Source organism: Diceros bicornis, chromosome 12 (genome assembly GCF_020826845.1).
Source record: "Diceros bicornis minor isolate mBicDic1 chromosome 12, mDicBic1.mat.cur, whole genome shotgun sequence".
NCBI lineage: Eukaryota > Metazoa > Chordata > Mammalia > Perissodactyla > Rhinocerotidae > Diceros > Diceros bicornis.
Genome location: NC_080751.1, coordinates 45,166,216 through 45,174,616, shown reverse-complemented (window position 1 = coordinate 45,174,616; position 8,401 = coordinate 45,166,216).

Sequence of the window (8,401 nt, the reverse complement as noted above, 5' to 3'; positions counted from 1 at the left end):
CTAGGAAGAGAAGAGAACTTTCTACAGGGCATCTGTGAAAAACCTAGAGTTAGCGTCATGCCTAATGGTGAAAAACCAAACGCTTTCCCTCTAAGATTGGGAAAAAGATGTTGGCTTTCACCACTTCTATTTAACATTGTATTAGAAGTTCTTGCCAGTGCAATAAGTCAAGTAAAAGAAATTAAGGGTATATAGATTGGAAGTGGCCAGAAAAACCATCATTATTTGGAAATGTCATGCTACTATATGTAGAAAATCCTAATGAATCTACAAAAAAACTACTAGAACTAATGAACAAATTTGCAATGTAGTAGGATCCAAGGTCAATATACAATAATGAATTGTATTTCTATATACTGGCAACAAGCAATTTGAAAATGGCATTAAAAAAACAATTCCAATCACAATAACATCAAAATAATAAAATATATAGGAACAAATTTAACAAGTGAAGTGCAAGACCTGTACACTGACAATTAAAACATTGCTGAGAGATATTAAAGATCTAAATAAAAGAAGAAAAATGCCATGGTTATAGCTTAGAAAATTCAATAAGATGTCAGTTCTCCATAAATTCATCTATAGATAAAATTCAATCCCAATAGGCTTTTTTGGGGTAGAGATTGACAAAATGAACCTAAGATTTATATGGAAATGCACAGGACCCAGAATAGCCAAAACAACTTGGAATAAGAACAAACTTGGAAGACTTACATTACCTGACTTCAATTTTTACTATAAAGTGACAGTAAATTAAGAAAGTGTGGTATTCGATAAGGACAGACATGTATGTCAGTGGAACAGAATAGAGAGTCAAGAAATAAACCCTTTTATTTATGATGAATTGATTTTGACAAAGATGCCTAGGCAATTCAATAAGGAAAGAATATTCTTTTAAGCAAACAGTGCTAGGACAATTAGGTATCCGTATGCAAAAAACAAAAAATAAAAACAAAAAAACTCAGCTACCTCACACAATATATCAAAATGCATCATAGAGCAAAATTTTAAGAGGTAAAACTATACAACTTCTAGGAAAAAAAAAACACAGGAGAAAAATCTTTGAAACCTCAGTTAGGTAAAGAGTTCTAAGATATGACACCAAAAGCATGATCAATAAAAGAAAAAACTGATAAAATGAAATACCTCAAAATTAAAATCTTTTGCTCTTCAAAAACAATTATTCCATTAAGAAAATGAAAAGACAAGCCACAGACTGAAAAAAAATTAGCAAATCATATATGTGATAAAAGATTTGTATCCAGAATACATAAAGCACTCATATTCAAAAGGAAGTCAATCCAATTTAAAAAAATGGACAAAAGATTTGAGTAGACATTTCACCAAAGAAGATACACAATAATAAGCACATGAAAGTATGCTATTAGTCATTAGGGAAATGTAAATTAAAACCACAGTTAAGATACCACTACAAACCCACCAGAACAGCTAAAACCCACAAGACTGACAATATCATGTATTGCTAAGTGTATGTAGAAACTGGGATTCTCACACATTAATGGTGGGAACATAAAATGGCACAGCCCCATTGGAAAACAATTTGGCAATGTCTTAAAAATTACACATAAATTTAACATAAAAGTTAAACATAAACAGCAATTCCACTCTTTGGGATCCACCCAGGAAAAATAAAAAATATGTCTATACAAAGACATGTACGTTTATATACAAATGTTCATAGTACCATTATTCATAAGAGCTCCAAACTGAAAACAACCCAAATGTCCATCAACCGATGAAATGAAAATCCATGCAACGAAATACTATTCAGTAGTAAAAAGAAAGGAACTAGTGATACATGCTATAATGTGATGGCATAAAAAAACCCAAACTGAAAACAGACACGATGTGAAAGAAGCCAGACAAAACCCCCCCACATATTCTATGTTTCCACTTACATGAAATTTCTAGAAAAGGCAAATACGCCACTGAGAAGGACAGCATCTCTTCTGTAGCATTCTTGCCAAAAATGCAAAACCTGAATCTAATCATAAGGAAACAGCAGACAGAGACAAACTGAGGGGCATTCTACAAATAACTGGCCTGTGTTCTTAAAAAAATGTCAAGGCTATGAAAGACAAAGGTTAAAGTTCTGATTGAAGGAGACAAGAGAGACGTGAAAACACAATGTATGTGTGATCCTGAATTGGATCTTGGAATAGGGAAAAACACAACTATAACAAATAATACTGGAATAATTGGTGAAACCTAAATATTGACAATGGATTAGATATTAAGTTTCCTGATTTTGGTAACCTGTACTGTGGTTATCTAAGAAGATGTCCTACTTCTTAGGAAACATACACTGAACTATTTAAGGGCAAAGAGACATAATGTCTGCAATTTACTCTCAAATTTACAGAAAAATTACTATGCATATATATGCATAAGGAGAAAGGAAATGACACAACAAATGGAGCAAAATGGAAACAATTAATATAATTTTATTTATTTATTTTTTCCCCCCAAAGCCCCAGTAGATAGTTGTATGTCATAGCTGCACATCCTTCTAGTTGCTGTATGTGGGACGCGGCCTCAGCATGGCTGGAAAAGCGGTGCGTCAGTGCGTGCCCGGGATCCAAACCCGGGCCGCCAGTAGCGGAGTGTGCGCACTTAACCGCTAAGCCACAGGGCCGGCCCGGAAACAATTAATATAGATGTATGAGAGTTCATCTTACTATTTTTGCAAGTTTGAAATTACTATACCAAAATAGAGCTATTTAAAAAACCCATATACAGTGGGACTAAAGTGTCTTAACTCACTCTCTTTCTGCATATGTACTGCCATTCCACCAAAAACATCTTTCTCAAACATCAACATAATCAGATATTGTCCTTCCTCAAAAACGTCTTAGCGCCTCTAATCCCACAAAGTTCAAACAGTAGTATGATATTGACAGTCCTTTGTACCCTGGTCCCGATGTACCTTTCCCACATTGCTTCTCAGATTCTTGCCCCAATACTGTCAGGTCTCTAAGTCTCTGCTTATACCACTGCTTGGAAGGTCTGACCCCGAAATCCTCTTCCTCTTTCGCAGTTCAACTCAGATGTCTCTTCTGCTTAGCTTTTCCCAATCCCCAAAGGCAAGCTCTTTCTCTGCACACACACTGTGTTAACAACATGCCCACTCCTTTTTTACACATGATTTATTACACCTGACTTGCACCATTAGCCCATTGTCTGCTCAACCTGTCGAAGTCCTACCACAATTTTATTCTCTAACCTTTCCACTAAATATGTAAAATAACTTTCAAATAACTTTCTTTCCTAAGGCAATAATTACATTTTGATTGTTAATACAGTACCTGGGCAGGAAATTAAGACTAAACAGTGATTAGCTACCAGCTGGGAATAAATACAATTAGTTGAAAATATTTTTCACAGTCATTAGTGACCTTCAATCTGAAGCTATACACCTCTCAGCTCCAGGGCCTCCTGACTTCAGAATTTACCAAATATTTGACTAAGTTAATGAAGTTCTGTGTACAAAGGCAGAAACAGGTATGGACTTGGGCCCACTGGTGAATACAGAAAGACAGACAGACAGATAGATACATGAATGGATCATTAAATTCTTGAAAAATTTCTATTTAATTTCCTTAGTCTTAAGGATTTGCAAAAGGATGCACACAGAAACAAAAAACAGTTGGAGGCAGCTTATTTTCCACGATTGTATCACAAAGCAGGTCCTGAGGGCTCAAGCAAGCCTAAGGCGTACACTGAGAGAGGGAAAAGAGTAAAGAAAGGGATAGAAAATGGGGTGAAAAACATTAATTTCCTAATCTAAAAGTTTCTAGGAAACTCACGTAAACAGTGGCATTCCGAATGAGGGGGAAAGGAGACCTTTTCAAGACCAGGCCATACTAGTTACAGATTCCACAGGCTAAGAGTCACAATCTGCTATGTTGTTTTTATTGTTTCCACTGCAACCAAATATGTATGTATATTTAATAAAAGTTACCAGGAAAATGGGCTATAAAACCATTCTGCATCTGTCTTATAAACATAATACTGAATTACAGACCTTCAAAAGTACACACATCTGTTTATGAACTTGTCTCGCTGATAGTACAACTGGATTAAAGTATCCCCAGAAAACCAGAAGACCATATAATTTACATAATCCAAGTAACTAATTTTGCTTAAAAACATCACGTCATGTGTCTACACAACAGATCTGAAAGTTGGGCATAACGCACTTTATGTCCAGGCCTCTAAAATATTCTCGACCCTTCACTGAATGACAGTCCAGCTTCTCGGCCACACATGGGTCTCCCACAGCGCAGACGCGCCCCTCGCTCCCTCCCTTGCCTCCCCCGCAGCCTCGTCCCACCCGCCGCTCTCCTGCCGCCGCCCCTCCCTCCAGCCCCTAGGGAGCCGTACTGGGTGGGTCGTGAGGCCGCGGGAGCCACACGTCACCTCTAGACCCTCGCCCTCACTCCTGCCTATCCCTCCAAAGGCCACCAAATGGGAAGGCAGCCCCGCCCCCCTTCTCTCAGGGAACTTGCCCTTATCTGGGAGCTTCCATGCAGACTCCACTGCTCTCTCCATCGATCCCCCGCGCCGACCCCCTTCCACCCGGCCCGCCTCCGCCACCGGCACTTACGGCGCGGAGGGGCCGACGGTGACGCAGTCTGGAGCAGCCCCGACTCCGGCGCGGGTCGCTCTGCGCAACCAGCCCCCGGCGCGGCAACTCCCGAGCGAACCGCCGCGCCGTCTCCCGGGCAACCGGACGCTCAGCCGCGCGGGCAGGGCGGCTTCCGGAGCGCGTGTGCCGCGGCGGTCCCCGCAGTCCCCGGCTCCTCGTCTCGGCGGGGCACCTTCGGGCCGAGCCCATAACGTCAGAGCGGCAGCAGTTTCTCCTCTGAGAATCCAAGATGCCCTGAAGAAGGCGCTCGGGAAACAATTGAACTACTTTTCCATTAACACTGTGATTATACTAAGCCGTCTTCTGTTCCAGGAGCTCAAGAGCACTCAAAATTAAGCACATGTAAACGTTGAAATTTGTCCGTTTCCCTGCCGGGTTCGAGACCTTGTTTGTCAGATCCTCTATTATTAGTCATTACTCTTTGGTCTTGCCTTATTGTCCAGCTAGCTCTTCAGGAAACTTCTGTAGGCTTTTCCGTGACAAGCAGCTGTTAGCTGTGGTACATCGCTGACATTTTCATAATTCAGCAAACACTGTACTAGTATCTGGGGTCGATTAAGAGTAAGAGACATATTTGCCACCCAGTGGGGAAGGAAGTCAAGCAAACTGATGAATCCCATACGGAGGCAAATGTATTAACACTGGAAAAAATAACTTTGGCCAAAGCTTACTCTTCTTGTTCCCAAGACTAACCAAAATATACGAACTATATGTTGTTAATGAGCACATACATACTCTGTTTAACATCAATAAAATGCTCCCCACCTTGCCCAGATGTAGAATGTCCATACTCCCTTCCCTCAGAGATGACTCTCCTCCCTTATTCTCATCTATCTTCAATTCTCCATTTCCTTCGTTTGTTTAGAAATATGCTCTAATCTCCTCCCATCTTTAGAAAACAAAACTAGAAACAACGTTTATCTCCTTTCTCCTTCAAGACCAAACATGCTCCCAATAAACTCAAATCTACATAAACTCACATCTACTCATTTCTATCATTTCTGCCCTCATCACACTATAGAAAATTTTCTCAGCAAGGATACAAATGATCACCTTATGTATAAACCCAACGGCCTATTTTCATCTTCACGTATTTGTGTTTCGTGTGTGTGTGTGTGGACTAGTCCTGAGCTAGCATCTGATGCCAATCCTCCCCTTTTTTTCTTGAGGAAGATTGGCCCTGAGCTAACATCCGTGCCCACCTTCCTCTACTTTATACAGGATGCCGCCACAGCATGGTTTAATAAGCGGTGCGTCAGGTGCCTGCCCGGGATCTGAACCTGCGAACCCCGGGGCTGCCGGAGCGGGGCACGCGCACTTAACCGCTTGCCACACCGGGCGGGCCCCATCTTCATGTGTTTGATCTCTGCAGTTTCCTGAACTGTTGACTACTAGAGCTACTTTTCTCATTAAGAAGCTCTTCACAATCAGGCCCATCCTTGTTTTCTAGCTTCATGCTGTTACTCTTCTCCACATCCCCTGAGCTCAGCTGCACCTCACATCACTATTCCATGAACATGCAACATTTTTGCATATGCCTTAGTCTAGCCTACAGCTCCCTACCCTGGCTTTTTTCCTGCACTTGATAAACTCTTCATCTACACAAAGGCTTTCCTTTTCCCAAAGCAGAATTAGGTACAGCCTTTTGTACCTCTCTTTACATTTATCTTTATTCATCCAAGTGTGCTCCTTGAATATTGAGAATGATGCCTTGTCCATCTTTTCTCGTGTCAGTCAAGTGCCAGGACACACTGTAAATGATCAATTATGTTGGTTAAATAATTATCTCACAAAAGTAAAAACAGAAAATCTTTGTAATGAGTTTTGACTAGACTTATTTAATAAGCTTTAACTATAAAGTTAATTTTATGCAAATCCTTTTATTCTTATACAAAACACTTTGAACAAGGGAAATCTTTTTGGCAAAGCAAAAAATTAAGACAGGATGTTAATTTCTCTTGTTGCAAGAGACAGTTCAAGTCAGAATTTGAAATCCAACTCCTAAAGAATATAAATCTAATTTCTGGGGGAAAAATTCTAAAGTGTCTTTTAGAGGGCAGTGGAGATACTCATGTATCCAGCGTAATACATCGTTTAGCATAGTAGTTGAGCGTATACACTGTTGAACCAAGTACCTAGGTTCAAATCCTAGTTCTACCACTTACCAGCTATACACTTGGGCAAGTTCTTTGTGTGCCTCAGTTTCTTCATCTGTAAAATGGCATTAACAATACCTACCTCATTGGGCTGTTCTGGGCCTTCAGTGGGAGAATCTATGTGAAGCATGTAGAATAGCACCTGGCACAGAGACACAAGCATTAAGCACTTATTACTATATTCTGTCAAGTAACACTCTTAGTGTTTACCCATTATTTTGTATAGCACACACTTTCATCTTCTAGTAATGGTGAAAACTGGTATCTATCTGTCCTTTATTTCCCGGTCTCCACTGAAATCAGCAACACACTTGCAAGCTGAATGATGCCAGTTGGCCCAGAAACAATTGATCTCATTCTTCTCAACACCAATGTCTCAGACACTAGCTAAGATAGACAGCTCAAACTTCAATGAAGATGAAATAGCGTGTTTCCAACATTTAAGTGAGTGGCTCTCTTCCTTTGAGTGAATAAAGATCCTTAATCAAAGTTACTGGGTGGAGGCGGCCGGCCCTGTGGCATAGTGGTTAAGTTCAGCACACCTGCTTTTGCAGGTTCGGATCCTGGGCGCAGACCTACACCACTTGTCAGCCATGCTGTGGTGGCAACCCACATACAAAGTGGAGGAAGATTGGCATGGATGTTAGCTCAGGGCTAATCTTCCTCAAGCAAAAAAAAAAAAAAAAAAGGAAGATTGGCAACAGATACTAGGTCAGGGGGAATCCTCCTTAGCTTAAAAAAAAAAAAAAGTTACTGAGTGGAGGCCCAAAATTTGCATTTTTAAAGTATCATTTATAAAAGATTATTCTTTCTGAGGCATGTGATCCTTGGGCCACATTCAGAAACACTGATTTAAATTCAATGTTGACCAGTGGTTCTCATGCAGGGCTGCACATCAGAATCATCTGTACAACTTTATAAAAATATAGGTTACTGGGCCTCCCCCACAGATTGATTCTAGGGGTCTGTATTTTTAAAAAGACCATAGGTACTACACAACCAGTTGTGTATTACTGTGCATTTTCTGGAAATATCCTAAGTGCTTGACAGTTAAATGTGATAGTTAAATTTTCTTTGAGATGTGACCCATTATACAACTCATAGGACTTGGAAACTAGAAAAAATACAGTGGCCCAGTAAAAGGATCAACAATCTTATCAATAAATGCCAAGAACAGAATCTTAATTTCTTAAAAATCTTTTCCATGAGTCTCTGTTTTTCAACAAATGGATGATAATGTTATACTAGCAAAGATGTGGTTTTAAAACAGTCATTCAGTCATTAATGCTAAGATTAGTCACAATGTATTTGTTTGGAAAAGTGATGAATGGACACAACTGCTATGATTATTAACATCTATATGATTTAGAAGTCACATTTTTAGATAAGGAAACGGTTCTAGAGTCAAGTAAATTATCCAAGGTCACAACGACAGGCAGTGACATTAGCAAGAGTAGAAATAGTGCTTCTTGACCCCCAATCCAGTTCTTTGCACCTAATCTTCCTCTTCCTTACCTCCAAAACAGCATTCCCCAACACTCTCTCTTCCTCTACCCCAGGAGTTGGCAAACTTTTT